The sequence below is a fragment of the Geotrypetes seraphini genome, chromosome 1, assembly GCF_902459505.1.
Source record: "Geotrypetes seraphini chromosome 1, aGeoSer1.1, whole genome shotgun sequence".
In the NCBI taxonomy this organism is placed as follows: domain Eukaryota; kingdom Metazoa; phylum Chordata; class Amphibia; order Gymnophiona; family Dermophiidae; genus Geotrypetes; species Geotrypetes seraphini.
This window is the reverse complement of record NC_047084.1, coordinates 66,244,597-66,263,247: the sequence shown is the minus strand read 5'-3', so window position 1 is coordinate 66,263,247 and position 18,651 is coordinate 66,244,597. Positions and strand designations below refer to the sequence as shown.

The window sequence follows — 18,651 nt, the reverse complement described above, 5'->3', positions numbered from 1 at the left end:
AGCATTCGGATGTTTCAAGGACAGCTGGCCTGCAAAATTTGCCCTTCGTGAAATATAATAATCTGTAGTATCTCGGAGGGTTTAAACCTGGACCTTGATCACAGACTCTTTCAAGAAAGAACCGGATCCTTGCTGCCTACATCTGCAGACACGTTGGAAAGAGAACCTGCTTTTTATATCAGCTGCTTTAACAGTCGGACCACATGATGTTCACCCCTTTGCCTGCCTCAGACAGTTTTAACTCACTTCTTAAAATCAAAGTTGGAAATATTTTGAAGAAACATGGGGTCCTTTTACTAAGGCGTGCTAACCGATTTAGCGCACGCTAACGATTAGCACGCGAATGGGCTAAATCAGTTAGTGCGCCTTATTAAAAGAACCCCATGCATTATTAAGATTATTCTTTTTTTGATCAATAATAATAATAACAACTTTATTTTTATATACCGCCATACCACAAACAGTTCTAAGCGGTTTACAAGGGAAGAGACTGTATACAGACAGCGACATTACAGCGAACTTTCGAAATTACATTGGCGTGTTAAGTTTAGTCAGGTTTATCTGGAAGTGTTTTGGAAGTACATCAGGTTGAAGTGGGGTCAGAGAAATTTGTCAAAGAGATAAGTTTTTATTGACTTCCTAAACGTTTGGTACAAAAGTGCGTTTGAGATGAAGTTGGTTAAATGTTTGCTCCATTTGCCTGCTTGGAATGATAGTGTTCTATCGAGGTATCTCTTGTAGGTGCAGCCCTTTAGGGATGGAAAAGCAAATAAGTAGGTACCGCATATATTAGTTGTGCCTGGGAATTCGAATTGGTGAGACAGATAGGTTGGGGATGAACCTGTCATGGTTTTGATGCAAAGGCAAGCAAACTTAAAAATGACCCTTGCTTCCACAGGCAGCCAGTGTAGTTTTCTGTAATATGGGCTTACATGGTCTGATTTCTTGAGGCCATAAATGACCACCAGTTAGAGGATGTAAATTTAAAAAACATCATCAATTGATCTGGAGAATCGGTCACGTCGAAATAACTTACGATTTCTGGGCGTACCCGAGACAATCCCTGATGCCCGCCTGTTGGCTGAGTTGGAGGGTTGGCTTGAGATGGAGTTCCCTGATGCTGTGGTACCTGGATCTCTCTGCCTGGAGCGGGCTCATCGTTTGGGTGTGCGACCTACTCGTGAATCTAGACCACGTGTGGTCATTGCAAAATTTCTTAACTATCGGCACAAGATGGGCGTATTGAGGCAATCCCGGGCCAGGAAGGACTCTCTTAAACTAAGGGGCTCTGTCATACGTCTCAGTCAAGACTACTCATCGGCCCTTACTGAGCGGCGCAAGGCCTTCTATCCGCTCTGTACGAAATTGGTGGAACTTAAACAGCGATTTCTTTTTGTGTACCCTGCTCTACTAAAGATCCAGCATGATGGAGCGTGGCACTCCTTCTCTGTGTCCACAGAAGCAGCAGATTACATCAATCAACATCTTGGCTCTCCTGCGGACCCACCTTGACTCTATAAGTACTTTCTGGCCATTTAGGGCCAGGGTGCTCTCTGCTGACCCTTTCTAGTTACTGTTTATTGTGTTGAGGTTCAGTTTACATTTCACTGTTTCTTGGGCTTGGGTGGATCGGGGCACCGTGAGGTGTCTTCACGGTCCTTGAGCATATTCCTTGGAATATGCTGTGTGGGTTATTTGGGGAATGGGGGGGAGGGGTTGCTGTTTGGATGGGAACAGTCTACAAGACTTCTTTACTGGCTACTGCTATTTTCTTGCCACTATCGGTTCTTTGTCTTATGTTACTACTGTTAGTTTCACTGTTATTAGCTGGGCGTACTCTAGGGTACCATATGGATAACACTTGGGTGAGGCTGGGCACCTGGGTGTACATTTTGATTACTGCTTGCTGTATATTGACTAGGTTAATGGATCCTGGGTGATAGCACACTCCGTATTGTGTCCTGGAACGTGTCTGGGATTACATCCCCGGTGAAACGTTCTAAGCTGCTTAAACAGTTGAAACATCATCGCGCTGATTTAGCGTGCTTGCAGGAAACTAAGTTGACTATTGAGGAACATAAAAAACTGCAGAGGGGCTGGGTTGGCTCTGTGCTTTATGCATCCTCTTCTGGTAAAAGGGCTGGGGTTTGTTTGCTGATTCGTAAGGGTCTGAAATGTGCTGTCTCAGTCTGTCATCAGGATTCTCAGGGTAGAAATTTATTGTTGCATGTATCCTTACAGGGTATGGACTTTCGATTACTGATTACTTATGGGCCTAACTTCTATTCTTCTACCTATTTTGCTACTCTAATTTCGTTGGGCCTCTTGGACTCTTCCTTTCCTCTTATTGTAGCTGGGGACCTCAATCAAGTGTTGGATCCATCTCTGGATCGCTCTACTGTTTCGCCCTCACTGGCCACTGTTTCCACTAAGGGAGTGTCGTTTCTGTGTAAGTCTCTGGGTTTGGTTGATCCATGGCGTCTTCTCCATCCTTTTGAGAGAGACTATACTCACCAGTCCAGAGCGCATGGGTCCTTTTCTCGCTTAGATTATCTTTTGGTCTCAGAGCATCTTTTCTCTCGTGTCTCTGAGGCTACCATTGGGCCCCTAGAAGTATCTGATCATTGTCCGGTGTGGATTGATGTGGCCTGGGGTGTTCCTCCCTTCGGATCTTTTCGGTGGCGCTTTCCTTCTTACTTGCAAGATGACCCTGATTTTATAACCTATCTTAGTACTCGCTGGGATGACTTACTGATTACTAATGGTCAACATCAATCTACTCCTGACCTTTTTTGGGAGACGGCCAAGGCAGTACTTCGGGGGGACATTATTTCGTACGTTGCCGCTCGTCGTAAACGTATTTACTCTGGTATTCTTCGGCTAGAAAAACAATACTCACACTTGAAAGCTCAGTATCTTCGTCATCCTACTCGTATATTGCGGGAGGAACTTCATGCGGCTCAGGTAGCCCTTAACGCTTTATTGCATGACCGTACCAAACGATCACTTTTTTACAGAAAATATCGATTCTATCGGTATGGTAATCGAACGGGAAAAATGTTAGCTACCTTGACTAAGAACTGGCAAGATGATCGTTATATTTCAAAAATTCGGTTATCAAATGGCGCTTATACTACCAAGACAGCAGATATAGCAGATGCCTTTTATCAACATTTCTCCACTTTTTATGCTAGTCCAGGACCTCATTGTGGTCCTGATATTCTTGATTATCTAGAGGACGCAGGTATGCCTAAGTTCACGGATCTGCAGCGATCTGTTTTGGGTGGACCCTTTCGGGGCACGGAACTTCAGAAAGCGATTAAACATTTGCGCTCGTGTACAGCTCCGGGCCCCGACGGGTTTTCCTCAGAATTTTATAAGATGCTCTCTTTGCAGGTGTGTGGACCCTTATTAGGATATTTTACTAGAGCGCTGGAACGGGGAGAGTTTCCTTTACATGCTAATTCTGCCACCATCACTCTCTTGCCGAAACCGAGCAAATCGCGAGACGAAATTGATTCTTATCGTCCCATTTCACTTATCAATGTTGATTTGAAAATATTAGCTCGTTTGCTGGCGGATCGGCTGACCCCTCTGTTGCCTCATGTTATATCCCCGGCGCAGGTGGGATTTGTACAGGGCCGACACTCTGTGGTCAACGTACGTAGGGTGCTATTGGCTGTATCCAGAGCACAGGCGACTTCTACGTTTGGTCTCTTGGCGAGTCTGGATGCAGCCAAGGCTTTTGATCAAGTACGTTGGCCGTATCTTTTCCAGGTTTTAGATTATGTAGGTTTGGGGGGTTGGTTTGGTTCTGCTTTACATGCATTATATGCCGCACCGACAGCCTCAGTCTTGGTTAATGGGATTCTGACTGATTCTTTTGCTGTGGGCCGAGGAACTCGTCAGGGTTGCCCTCTCTCCCCGTTGCTTTTCCTTCTCTATTTAGAACCCCTGTTGCGTACGATCCAACGGGATGATGAACTAGTTGGATTACCTGAGGGCTCTTCACAATTACGTGTTCTGGCCTTTGCAGATGATTTATTGCTTACCCTAGCTCATCCACATCGTTCTTTATCAAGAGCTATGGATCTCTTTGACGAATTTCATTTGTTTTCAGGGTTGACTTTAAATAAGCAGAAGTCTTTAGTGCTCCCTTTACAACTTTCTGTCCGCGAAACTTGGAGGGGTCCTTTTCCCTTGGTGTGGGCTGATTCTTCGATTCGATATTTAGGTGTTCTTATACCTAGGGACCTGACTACGCTTTACTCTATCAATGTCCTTCCTATGTTGACAGGCGCAGAACGCCGACTGCGAGCTTGGCATTCCTATCCGCTATCTCTTCTGGGGAAAATTGCCTTATATAATATGATGATGGTCCCACAGTGGCTTTATCTTTTACAAACTTTACCTATTCTTTTACAGAGATGTCATTTGCGACGGCATCATCGTTCTCTCCGTTCTTTTTTATGGGGTGGTGGGAGGTCTCGTATTTCCTTACACTCATTATTTTTACCTATAACTCAGGGGGGTCTTGGACTGTTACACATAGGTAGATTTAATGTGGCTTGTCAGCTTAGGCACTTGAATGATTGGTTCTGTGCTACATCTTATTTCTCTGCTACAGGGGTGGAATGCAGCTCTTTTTCTCCTTATCATTTTAGTTACTTGCTCCATGTGAAGTGCATGCCCCGCCGGAAACAATTACATGGGGATTTATTTCTCCTTCCCCTACGAAAAATTTGGAAACAGATCTGCTCTCAATTATCTCTTCGGTTTGATGTGACACCATGCTTACCAATTACTGGCAATGGAAATTTTCTCCCTGGTATGGGCCTAGACGCTTATCCCAGGTGGCCGGGGAGGGGCATGCACTATTTATTTCATGTCCTCCAACCTGATGGTACTCTTCAGCCTTTTCAAACGCTATGTGATTCCTCTGCCTTGGCAGCTGGGGATTGGTTTTCTTATGGACAATTGCAACACTATGTTCATTCGCTTCCTGGTTTAGCTTTACGTGAGGATGTCCAGGAAAAATTGTCTGAAACCTTAAGTCTTACTGCTCAGGTGTGCATTCCCTTGCGCTTTCATCATCGTTCTTTGCAGGAGCTGGCTGGAGAGTTGGATTATACAACCCTGGCTGACAAGTGGTCAGCAGACTTACAGTTTTCCATTTCTGCAGATATGATAAAGAGAAGTATTCTACAAGGGACAAAATCCTTGGTTGCTGTGACTGAACGGGAACGTTATTATAAATTTGTAGTTCGGGCTTATTTTGCTCCTGTTAGAGCATTTCATGCCCACATTTGTACTTCTGATGCTTGCTCTAAGTGTGCGACTCCTAGAGCGTCCTTGGGACATATGTTTTGGTTGTGTCCCGGTATTCGGGCCTTTTGGAAACGTCTTTGCCTATCTATTGCAGCTTTCTGGAACTGTACATGGATGCCTACGAATACTTTTCTCTTCACTTTGAAGTTGTCTTTGCAACCGATTCGACCTGGAGCAGCTGAGTTTGTTCGAAAGGCCATTTTGATGGGCATCAAAACTATTCTTCAGCGCTGGCTCTCACCTCATACACCTACTGTTTCGCATTGGCGGACTCAGATGATCCAACTTGCAGGGTGTGAACGATTGGACATTACGGACATGAACTCCAGACGTGGTGCATTGTACCTCAAGTGTTGGTTACCCTTTTGCTTTACTTTAACGCCAATGGTGCGCAGCAGACTTTTGAACTGACATACTGGCTTGCTGGATTATAGTGTAACTGTTCCCATGGGGGGGGGGAGTTGGGGGGGAGGCTTTGTTGGTGCTTACTGACTATGTTTGGTTGTTATTATTATGCACTTAAAACTAATAAACAGATTTAATCATAAAAAACATCATCAATATCTTTTCTCTTATCAAGCTGCATTATGGGGAAAAGATCTGGAAAAATTACTTATGCATGCTAATAACTATGGGGAATTTAGGAAACACTTAAAAACATATCTGTTCCGGAAGTACTTTGATAGCTGAACTGCACAATCTCCCACAACAATTGATCTCTAGAACTGTTAATCACCAGTCTCTAACTTTGCTAGTTCTATTCAATTTGTAGCATTTTTTAATCATTGTAAACCGCATAGAACTTCACGGCCCTGCGGTATATAAATAAACTGTTATGTTATGTTGCTGGTTACAATACCATGAAAATGAGGGAAAAGGATTGTGACTTGTATACCGCCTTTTTGTAGTTTTTCAACCACACTCAAAGCGGCTTACATACAGGTCCTTCGAGCATTTCGATACCCGTATTACTTAGGGCTCCTTCTACAAAGCTGCGATAGCATTTTTAGCGCACGCTAAACCCGCGCTACGCGGCTAGAACTAACGCCAGCTCAATGCTGGTGTTAGTGTCTAGCGAGCAAGGCAATTTGGCACACGCTAAAACCACTAGCGCAGCTTTGTAAAGGGAGCCCTTAGAATGTCAAAACTCATTATCTTGGGCTTACAAGGGGCCACTGAAAAGTTCTCCGCCCAGCCAAAAAGAGAATGATGTGGACTCATGAAATTTACAAGTTATTCCATGTTTTTTGTTGACATTATTCCTTCCAATGATATGAAATGAAACAAAAAAAAATGTCAAGAAAAGCGTGGAATAATTTGTAAATTTCATGACTCCACATCATTCTCTTCTTGGTTGGGCGGAGAACTTTTCAGCAGTCCCTCATATTAATCTAAATCTGAATGGGAGTACCAATGTACTCTGAGGAGAAAAAAATGCAGGCATCACCTATTTAGTTATTAATTTGTTTATTTATTGTGGAATACCAAGATGAAGGTTTGGAAGGGGAAAAGATTTTCTTTCAAAGACCAGCATTATAGAAATGCTCATCTCTTACTAAAATAAGTAGAACTATTGAAAATAAAATAAAGGAAATCAGAAAGAATAAATGAAAATAAATAAAGGAAAATAAAATAAAGGAAATCAGAAGCAATAAGACAGGCAATTTAGTGTAATTGGATTAATTTACTCCAAGAAAGTTTAGCAATTGGTAAATCAATGTTTCAGATTGAACTGTGAAGGGCAATAAATTCAGAGAAGGTTTCCAAACCATGCACCAGGCCTTCAGAACTTATTCTCTACAAAGCAGCAATTGAAGTAGCAAAAAGATTTTTTTAGAATAACTTATTTAAGCCACTGCATAATTGACAATATTTCTAGAAATGCCTAATCAGTCATAATGGATTCAATTAGATTAGAAGACATTTTATCTACAAACTTAAACTGAATACTTAACTGTGGACCGTCACCATCCATATGTAATATATTGAAAAAATACCGTCTGTTCATTAATCAAGTTGAACTGTATTTTTTTTTTTCCTGGTACGAAAAATCTCCAGCAGATGTGCTGGCTTTGTTTCTATATAATTTTATTTTGATCAGATAACTCCCTTTTGTGACGGGTGAGAAGTGTTAACTATTCTCATATTCGCACGTGAAAAAGGCATGGAAACAGCAGCAGTTCGGAATTTTTAACCCCCACCACCACCAGCTGGAGTTTCTAGGATTGACAGTTTGCACGTAGAAACCAAAAGACATGATCTGTCCAGTTTCGTACCGACACTAAAATCACCGAGCATGTTATTAATCGATCACCGAGCATGTTATTAATCGAACGTGATATATGTTTTTTATTTTCCCTCCGGCGTGGTTTTTAAACTCACTGAAGAAGTGGAAGGAACGAAGAGATCCCCCCCATTCCCTCATTCTCACAAATCCCACCTCTTCCATACACATCCGATCAGAAGACTTTTGCTCGAGCTGACGGTATTAAACAGATAACACTTCTCCTAAGTACCTTGTATTTTATATGGTGGGGCACATGTTTGGAAAATGTTAACTGCCGATTGTTTTTCCACTAATCGAATTCAAGTGGATAAATATTACGAATAAGAAACTAGTGCATTGGAAATCCCAGACATCTCCGGTTCGATTATGCCGGACAGAAAGCTCTTGGCGTTAGATTTCTGTCCACTGACTGCTGTTTTTTTTGCTCCAACCACTAGAGGGCAGTGTCGCCTAGTCATTTTTAATACTAAAATGCCAGGAGTTCATCTGTTACACTAAAGGGGTCGGGAACTTCCCGAGTTTTCTGTTGTCAAAGGCTGAAGATAATATAATTAGGAAACAGTTAACATCCGGGGGGGCACAAAACAGCGTGCAATGCATGGCAAACCTTTAAACCTACCGCAAAACAAAACTTTGAAGCAGTAAATGTTGTTGGTTCCCCAGAACGTTGTGTAGGCTCTAAAAACAGTAATGTCTCTCTTAAAGGTTTCATTTGAAATTGGAGGCCCTTGAAAATAGTACAGCAATGGAATGCATTGTTTGCCTAAGGAAACTGGTCATTATAGCAACACAATGGAAACATTTCAGAGAAACACCTTTCTCTTGCACGAAAAATCCTTCAGTGACTGATTTTTCTTGAAATGCAGCAGTTTGGGATAGTCTATGTTTCTGTATTTTATTGAATAATCATTGGGTGGGGTGGGGGGGGGAGAGAAAATGGTTGGTTAATGCATATTTGTAAGTTGAATGTGTTTTTATTAACTTATTATTTGATATATATTTGTGTATTGCCCTTTTGAAGTTTAGAAAATCAATAAAGAATTAAAAAAAAGAAATGCAGCAGTTTCTGACGTCCAGAGATGCCCGATCAGGCTGTTTTATTACCTATAGACTGTCCTAATATGGAATATTTTTTTGGACCGAGAAATGTCAGCTATTTACAACCACTGTACAGGAAATATCTCTCCTGTTCACAATTTTATTGTAGACATCTTTCAGAAAAAAAAAAATGTTAAGTATTACCGTGTCATATTTGAGGTTCTTTGGCTCTCACGCATTGGCTATTTCCTTTTATTAGCTAAACCCTTGTGCCCAACATCCTTTGACATAGGAGGGAAGTGGGTCAAGTTTAATTCTGTGAATGCTCCACAAAAGTCTGTCGTAGCCGTTGTCCACACTTTTAGGGAACCTGTCACAAGTAAGCACTTATTAATGACAAGGCTGCTGGCAAACCCTCTAGTTCAGCTCCCCAGAGAAGTCCGCTGGTCCGACTGGTTACAGACCAGTTCAGTTCCGCAGAGAATCCAATTGCCCAGGCAAGATTCGGTTTAAACTTTAATGGACGTCGGCCCATGACAGACAGAAAGTTGCGTGATGACAGAAATGAATCTGCCAGCTGGCAAGGGAGACACTTTCTGGGACCCGTATCAAAAGGGCACCAGAGCCTTGGGGGAAGCGAGAGATCAAAGGATCAACTGCGGTTTCTTGAGCAGCAAGGTAGAGGATGAAAAAGAGCCTCTCCAACTATGGCATTCCAAAGAAAAAGCACTTTCCTGGGGCCAACTTTTAAGCCCGGTTCTGCTAAGTTACGGGATAATTTTGTGCTTGGAATTATGTAAAGTGCGTTTCCAGGCAGCTAAACTCGAACTGCTGGCACCCAAAACTAAAGGCTAGTTTAGCTTCTTTCGTGAGAGTGGGGATTGGGTCACAAAAGCCGTCTTAACTGTCTTGCTTCCTAATGAAGCTGACAGATCTAAATACCCTCTCACTTTTTTTTGTTTTTGGGTTGTTTTTGTTTTGCTATACAGTAATCTGAGCAGAATTAAACCCATTATCGTTGTAGCTAGTGTACCTGCGCTTAAGTAAAATTGTAAGCTTTTTTTTTTAGCAAAAATAAAATATGCGAATGCGACCCACAGGGTAGTCAACTTTGCAAAAGTTGCCAGGGTACGATCCAAGTTGCGCATAGAGCTCGGATCATTTTTCACTGCTGAAATAAAGCATGCAAAGAAAAATCATACTGATTTCTAATTAACGGGCCTGTTTTAAAACAGAGAAACCTTCATATTTCTTACAAATCACAATTATCTTTGCAATTTCATTGTGGTATTTCCAAGTAATATACTTTTACCCAGGAGAGAGAAAAAAACTATGCCCGAGTATGCATCCTTTGTACTTCCCCCTCCCTACCCAAAACAAAATAACCCATCCCCCCCAAACCATCTGTATATAAGTTGCAGAATTTGCCTTTTCCAGTGCACTTCCCAAGCTTTTCAGGGGCTGCGCCCAGCAGGGAAATAATCCTAAACTGCAGCAGTATCTTACCTTTTATCTGGTCTCTTCAGACCTAAGATTGACATGAAATCCCCAGATTCAGTCCACCAGGCGAGAAATGTATGAATTGGGTCGGGCTCAGGTATCCTTTGCTCTGTAGCAACGTCTCGAAAAGTTCACAATCATGGATCGTACGTTAACACAATAGCAACAAGAGAGAGAGAGGAAAAAAAAGGAAAATAATAATAAAAGGTGAAGGCAGCAGCACGAAGCTCGATGCTTTCGCAGAGTCTGAGAAGATTTTTTGGGGGGGTGTAGCTTCTGAAGCCCCTGGCAGCCAGGGAGAGGGAGCGACCCCGGGAAGGCAGAGCCTGGGCTCTCACGTTGCACTCTCTTCCCCCTCCCTCCCTCCTAGCTCAGCTCAGCAGCCGGGATGCGGAGACTCTTCCTCGAAATCTGAGCAATACACGGCATCGACAACTGCGAGGGGTCAAATGAAGACATCGGGGCTTCTGGAACAGCAGCTGGTCCAGATAGGACGAGGGTAGGGGGGCAAAACAGCTGAGAAGCGAAAACAAGGCTGAGATCAGAGCGCTCGGGCTGGGGGGGGGCACTTTTCTCGGTGCAAAGCAAAGACTTCCTCCAGAAAAAAAGGATCTCGTCACACAGCAAGATTAGATCCAAGTGGAATGCATGGAGGAAGATAGATTACTTTTGCAATCGAAACTTGGGTCGGGGAAGCCAACTCCTTACAACCTGAGAAGAGCCTCTTTAATCCTGCGCCCTTGTCCCGGGGATCGGATACTTGGAAATAAGAGCTATGCTCAACGCGCTTCAGCCCATGTGAAGAGTGACGCCTTCGCCAAATGAAGCGACCCAGGAGGTGGATTTATAGGCACCTTCCCTGCTGACGCTCTGCCAGGCTGCAAATCTGATTCGCTTTCGCGGCTGAACACACACACACGTGAGCTCTCCAAATGCTAGATCTGAGAGAGTTTTGAAATGTCTCTTTGGTGAAGTCAGGCACTAATACCAATGCATTTCAGGGCGAGGGGTTTCTGAGGTTGGCTGTCTCTCTGCTTGTCTGTCTTGCTTCCTAATGAATCTGGCAGATCTAAATACCCTCTCACTTTTTTTTGTTTTTGGGTTGTTTTTGTTTTGCTATACAGTAATCTGAGCAGAATTAAACCCATTATCGTTGTAGCTAACGTACCTGCGCTTAAGTAAAATTGTAAGCTTTTTTTTTTTTTTTTTTTTAGCAAAAATAAAATATGCGAATGTGACCCACAGGGTAGTCAACTTTGCAAAAGTTGCCAGGGTACGATCCAAGTTGCGCATAGAGCTCGGATCATTTTTCACTGCTGAAATAAAGCATGCAAAGAAAAATCATACTGATTTCTAATTAATGGGCCCGTTTTAAAACAGAGAAACCTCCATATTTCTTACAAATCACAATTATCTTTGCAGTTTCATTGTGATATTTCCAAGTAATATACTTTTACACAGGAGAGAGAAAAAAAAACTATGCCCGAGTATGCGCCCCTTGCGCTTCTCCCTCCCTACCCAAAACAATATACCCCCCCCAAAACCATCTGTATACAAGTTACAGAATTTACCTTTTCCAGTGCATCTCCCAAGCTATTCAGAGGCTGTGCCCAGCAGGGAAATAATCCTAAACTGCAGAAGTATCTTACCTTTTATCTGGTCTCTTCAGACCTAAGATTGACATGAAATCCCCAGATTCAGTCCACTAGGCGAGAAATGTATGAATTGGGTCGAGCTCAGGTATCCTTTGCTCCGTAGCAACGTCTCAAAGTTCACAATCATGGATCGTACGTTAACACAATAGCAACAAGAGAGAGAGAGGGAAAAAAAAGGAAAATAATAATAATAAAAGGTGAAGGCAGCAGCACGAAGGTCGGTGCTTTCGCAGAGTCTGAGAGGATTTTTTTGGGGGGTGTTGCTTCTGAAACCCCTGGTGGCCAGGGAGAGGCAGCTACCCCGGGAAGGCAGAGCCTGGGCTCTCACGTTGCACTCTCTTCCCCCTCCCTCCTAGCTCAGCTCAGCAGCCGGGATGTGGAGACTCTTCCTCGAAATCTGAGCAATACACGGCATTGACAACTGCGAGGGGTCAAATGAAGACATCGGGGCTTCTGGAACGGCAGCTGGTCCAGATAGGACGAGGATAGGGGGACAAAACAGCTGAGAAGCGAAAACAAGGCTGAGATCAGAGCGATCGGGCGGGGGGACGGACACTTTTCTCGGTGCAAAGCAAAGACTTCCTCCAGAAAAAAAGGATTTCTTCACGCAGCAAGATTAGATCCAAGTGGAATGCGTGGAGGAAGATAGATGATTTTTGCAATCGAAACTTGGGTCGGGGCAGCCAACTCCTTACAACCTGAGAAGAGCCTCTTTATTCCTGCACCCTTGTCCCAGGGATCGGATACTTGGAAATACGAGCTATGCTCAACACGTTTCAGCCCATGTGAAGAACAACGCCTTCACCAAATGAAGCGGCCCAGGAGGTGGATTTATAGGTACCTTCCCTGCTGACGCTCTGCCAGGCTGCAAATCTGATTCGCTTTCGCGGCTGAACACACAGACACACACACGTGAGCTCTCCAAATGCTAGATCTGAGAGAGTTTTGAAATGTCTCTTTGGTGAAGTCAGGCACTAATACCAATGCATTTCAGGACGAGGGGCTTCTGAGGTTGGCTGTCTCTCTGCAGTCCTAGCCTGCAGTTTAATTGCTGCTGTAACGTAATATAACATCCCACTTTGGTGTGCAGTTTAACAACCTATGCAAAGTTCCGATTCCCAAGCTGTAAGATCATTTCTAAAGAAGCCTTGTGAGGAGATTGGCCCAAAGAGTTGATGCACCTCGTCATTAACCTTTGAAGATGGGGCTGACTCTCCTTGGCTTCCTTAATTGCCCCACCTCACACCGTATCCCTCCCTTCCTCTCCCTTTCCCTGGTTTTGTGAATTATGGCATAAATGAATAATAAAGACATTTTTTGACTGTTTTGGTAATAAATTAGGCCACAGCTTTAACAATTCAACATAACAATAACTTCACCCCAGCTGTATAATAGAAAACTTTTTAAACACCAGACTGCTCACCGTGACAGCTAAGCAGCCCTAGCCCCCACCAGTCCTGCCTTGCCAGTTAGGTCTAAGCAAAAAAGGCATGGTCCTCCATGCGCTTGACTCCAGGTCAACTGACCCAATTATTCACTTGATCTTGAAGAAATGCTTGTACTTTTGGCTCATGCCCTATGACCTCATGCCCTGTAGGTCGGATGTCTGCCACAAGATGTCCAGGAATATGAATTCACCGGCACCATTCCCAGGAAAGACAGGGTAGGAAGAAGAGAGGGAGTAGCGTTATATGTTAAAGATCATATTAAAGCCACACAAGTGCCTCATTTGCAGGGCAAGGAAGAGGCACTGTGGATTAATTTCGAAAGAGGGAATGGTGAATATATTTACATTGGTGTGATATACACCTTGGGTTTTGGCTAAGTACTAGTGACCTGGATTGGGCACAGTGAGAACGGGCTACTGGGCTTGATGGACCAGTGGTCTGACCCAGTAAGGCTATTATATTCTTATTGGTGTAATATACAGACCTCCTTCACAGACGGAAGTGGACAGAGATTTAATAGTAGACATTCAGAATACAGTCAAACCTCGGTTTGCGAGTGTTTTGCAAGACCGAGCAAAACATTCTCGCAAAACTAGTCTCGCAAACCAAGTGTTGACTCGATTTGCGAGCACCCCGAGAGGGAGAATTAGAAGGCCTTGAGCCAGACGGGGGTGGGTGGGGGGTAAGTTCAAGTTGTTCGGGCGGGGGTTGCCGGTTCGTGCGGGGGGGGGGGGGGGCCTTTGCGAGCGGGGTGGGGGGGAGGAGCAGCGCCGCTGGCCTCGGGGGGGAGGAGGGGGGAATGTATCAAAGCGAGTTTCCATTATTTCCTATGGGGAAACTTGCTTTGATATACAAGTATTTTGGTTTATGAGCATGCTTCTGGAACAAATTATGCTCGTAAACCAAGGTTCCACTGTATATCTAAAAAAGGGGAAGTTTTACTAATAGGTGATTTTTTAAACATGCCGCATGTTGATTGGGGTATCCTTATTGCATGGTCTTCTAGAAGTAGGGAGATCCTGGATTCTCTACAAGGAGAACTGTTCCAGCAGTTGGTAATGGAACCCTTGCGGGAAGGGGTCATACTAGATGTGGAGGGGCATAATCAATAGGTCGTATAAAAGATCTGTGCGTTGGTGGCGTAAGACATCCAGGTAAATGTGCCGATAATGGAAAGATGTCTAAGTCGTTCGATTATTGGCACGAAAGACGTCCAATGTAAACATGTCCACAAACGGTATACAGAAGCGCCTAAAATTACCGACTAAAATGACGATCATCCAAACAAGACGTACAAATATTTTCACTGCTATCCGCTGGACGACTTGCTAGTCGTATAGTGCTCCTTATCTATTAGTTGTCCTGGTACATGTCCTACTGATGTCACACTGTCCCCAATAACGTCCTGCATGCCCATATATAAACCTCCACGTGGAAGTGCGACCCTTGTGGGTATAGTAGGCGTTGTGTGAGGAGTTAGGAGGGTTGTAGGAGTTAGTTGGTAGAGAGTTTAGTTATTTTGATTTCTGAGTGGGATTGAGTGATTGGAGAGTGATTCTGTGATTGTGTGTGTGAGAGCAAGTGTGAGAGTGTAAGGGTGACAGACAGGAAAGACAGTGTGAGTGATTGTGGGAGTGAGAGATTGTGTAGTGAGGAAGGGTGTGCTAGGAAGAGTGTGTGGCCACCAGGGTGAGTGTGTGAGAGGGTGTGTGAGTGTGTGTGTGAGAGCTTGTGTGAGTGGGTGGGGTTTGATAGTGGAAAGAAGGGAACCAAACTACTCCCTAGGGGAGATGGAGTCCCTTGTGGAGCTGTGCCTCCAGTATGAGGCCAGGGTGTTTGGCCACAATGGCAGAAGACAACCCCGCAACGTTGCGATGAGGGCCTGGTCAAGAATACGTGACACCCTGCATAGGTGAGAATCACCCAGTACCTATCACTATGTAGCCAGTGTATCATAGTCTCTAAACTTGTCACCTATTGCTCCCACCCCATCTTTCAAGGAACTTAATGCTTATTGTGTGTTCTATAAATACATATATATATATATATATCTCACAGATATAAAGGAAACATAGATAGATAGATAAAGAAGGATAACAATATCTTGGCAGGCAGATGTTTCATCTCTGGATATGTCCCTACCTCATCAGAATATACATGACAGATGTGATGTGCTCAGTGCCCTCATAACCCTGTACATGTTTGAAAAGGGAGATGCAAAGGACTGTCACCTGACCCCATTCTCTACCATGTTCTTCTTGCAGGCGTTATGGTGTGTACCGTGACCTTGAGTCCCTGAGGCGCAGGTGGCGCAGGGTCAACCGGGACAATCCAGGCCTCATCCGGTGCACCAGACACCGCCTCAGAGCTGGACGTGGCAGCCCCCCCCCCCCAACACAGTCAGTAGCACAGGTATAGCAGCTACCTTGTAAGACATACCAGAAACCCTGAAACATGTAGGTGACTATCAGATGCTAAAAAAGCTATAATGGAGTAATGGGAGGTAATCTTCAGATCAATGAATATCTCTCCAGTTGACATCGGCACTGGTAGCATACCGAGTGCTCATTCTCTGAACCCCTTATCTGCAATCAACTGCATTTTCAAGGAGGCATAACTGAACAAGGGAAATATGCCTCAGAAGCTGCCGGGCAGATGTTGGTCTGGAGCTCACCTTCATAGCTTCAGATCAATGTCAGGCCTGCTGTTTCTGAGGCATATTTTCCTTGTTCAGGTATGCCTCCTTGAAAATGCAGTTGATTGCAGATAAGGGGTTCAGAGAGATACTATCCGATTCAAAGCATAATCTGTGATTCATAGTTGCACCTGCCAAGTTCTATCCTATGTCATGTCATGTCTGGCACCTCTCAAAGCTCACCTCCTTGTGAATGTGCTCTTCCTTGGCAGCTGTTCTAGTATGCAACCTATTGCCACCCAAAATGTGGGTGATGAGACACTGGTCAGTCCACTGTGTCAACAAATACATCAAGCCCATTCAGTGTCACCTGCATATGCCTGCCACCTTTTGTTTAGATGTATACCGGTGTAACTGTACCTAGAAATTAATTTTTGTTCACACAGTGGCCTGACCTGTGTCCCTACGCCCACTTAGTCTCAATGGGTTGGGTAGGGGGTTGATACGTAATTGTGTATGTAGTATGCAACCAATGCACGCTATGGTAACCCTAACTTCATATTCTTACTGCACACAGGTTGCACACAGCATGCTGCTGAGGGCCTAGCCCAGGAGGTGGTCCATGAAATGTGCCTACAGGCAGCCAGGGAGGCAGTGGCAGAGGCAGAGGCTGAACAGGAGGTGGAAGGGTATTCTGCATCGGAGGAAAGTCTGCCACCTGAGGATGTTGTAGAGGTGTCTGATGTGGAGGACAAAGCCCAGGTGGTAGAGGTGGAGGATGCGGCACAGGTGGTGGCGGAGGTGGAGGCACAGGTGGTGGCGGAGGTGGACTATGAGCATGTGGTTGTGGAGCAGGGAGCATGTTATATGGCACTGAAGCTGACAATAGCATGGGGTGTTTTTGCAGTCCAGTTAAGTGGCACTGGACTGATGGAAGGGTTAGTGGGGTTTTAAAGCCTCAGCTGTCAGGTGGCTAGGGTACAGCGTCCATTTCACAGGAAGTGGGTCTGTATTAAACGGTGCCTGGTGTTGACCCCTTCCTGGAAGGCACTCTGCTTGGCTCTGTGCTGTGGGGGTGGGGGAGGCTCCTCATCATCGGCATCAGGTGGCTGCTGAAGGTGTTGCTGTGGGGGATCTGGCAGTGGCTGGCATTTGTGTACTGCAAGGTTATGCAACATGCAGCATGCCACGAAGATCTGAGCCACCTTCTCAGGCTTGTACAGCAGCTGGCCCCCCGATCAATCCAGGCATCGAAATCGTTTTTTTAACTGGCCAAATGTTCGCTCGATGATGCTCCTGGTGACTCTGTGATGGTGATTGTATTCCTCTTCAGCTGCAGTGTGAGGGTGGACAATTGGGGTCATGAGCCACACTCGCTGAGGATACCTATGAGAGATAGAGAAACAGAGAGAGAGAGAGAGAGGGAACAATGATGAGTGGCAGTGATTTGCAAGTGCAGGAAGAGAGTGTTGGGATGGGGAGGGAACAGGGTAGCTGTGTCCCTGAGGTGCTTACCAAGAAGCCAAGCGCCATTGAATTGCCCCTGGATTGCTCTCCTGTGGAGGCCAGAATTCTGGAGGATATAGGCGTCGTGTGTTGAGCCAGGGTATCTGGCACACACATCCAGAATCTCTCCTTGTGCATTGCACACCACCTGCATGTTCATTGAGTGGCACGCCTTTCTATTCCTGTAACTGGCCTCATCTGCCCGAGGGGGTCTGAGGGCAATATGGGTGCAGTCTACCACCCCGATGATGGAGGGGAATTGTGCCACATTGTAGAACTGCCTCATACTGCCCTGTAGGGCCTGGGGAGTGGTGGGGAGGGAGATGTAGTCATGGGTGTGGGTTAGGAAGGCATGAAGAAATTGGGTGAGGCAGTTTGAAATGGCCAGCTGAGTGAGCCCAGTTTTGGCTGCCAGAACAGACTGGAAGCTCCCAGTTGCCAGGAAAGTGAGGGCTGCTGTTATTTTTAAATGCACTTGAATTGGGTAATTGCGCTGAGTGCGGGCCAGTATCAGGGGGTGCAATTGGAGGCAGAGATCCTGTATGGTGGCCTTGTTGAAGCGGTATCACTCCAGGCACTGCTGGTCTGTCAGCTCAAGGAAGCAGGAGCGAGGTCTAAAGACCCTCCTGCGGTGGGCTCGGTGATGGTGCCTCTCATGCTCCCGCTCCTCTTCCTGCAGAAGGATTTCCGCTGCAACCAACACATTGAGCCCTTCCATTGCCCACAGAGGTGCAGGCCACTACCACCTGCCAAAGAAAGCAGAGCTCATTAGAGTCTAAAGAGGCCCCAGCCAGGCAGTCACCCGACACTCCCCCTCCCCCCAGGAATTAAGCCAGGTGGTGAAACAGAGCACTCACTCCTGTGCAGCTCCTGCCACACGATAGAGACCACAGTGAATAAGTAAGATGAAATAGATGGAAGAGAAAGAGCTGGTGATGCTGAAAGGAGGTAAGTGGGATGAGAGAGGGGTTTTTGCAGAGGTCAATGAAACGTGGGGAGACAAACGGCAGTGAGAAAATAAGTAGGGAGGTTCAGATAGAGATGGTCAGAGTGAGGGGGTACACACACGAAATTACACACCCTTCCATTACCTGTACAGAGGACGGCACACACTCAGGAACAGCTTAGATGTTGTGGAAGTAGGTCTAAGTGGAAACGCTACTTAGAACGCACAGAGCAAACTGATTTAGTTTTGGTTATCGTATTTGTACGTTTGGGGCCTAAACCCACCCTCGGAACGCCCCCGGAACACCT

General features: G+C 45.1%; 1 protein-coding gene across 2 annotated transcripts in view; it reads right to left on the bottom strand.

The window, feature by feature from the left end:
* The window catches only part of GDNF (glial cell derived neurotrophic factor), a 30,881-nt gene extending 19,939 nt beyond the window's left edge, over positions 1-10,942 (bottom strand). Inside the window, exon 1 of one of the 2 annotated variants that reach the window (XM_033932650.1) lies at positions 10,160-10,942. The gene's annotated coding sequence lies outside the window, so the exon portion shown is untranslated. Of the gene's footprint in view, positions 1-7,844; positions 8,119-10,159 lie in introns of those variants that run through there. The other variant, XM_033932657.1, reaches the window with a different exon arrangement.
* Positions 10,943-18,651: the final 7,709 nt, after the last annotated feature.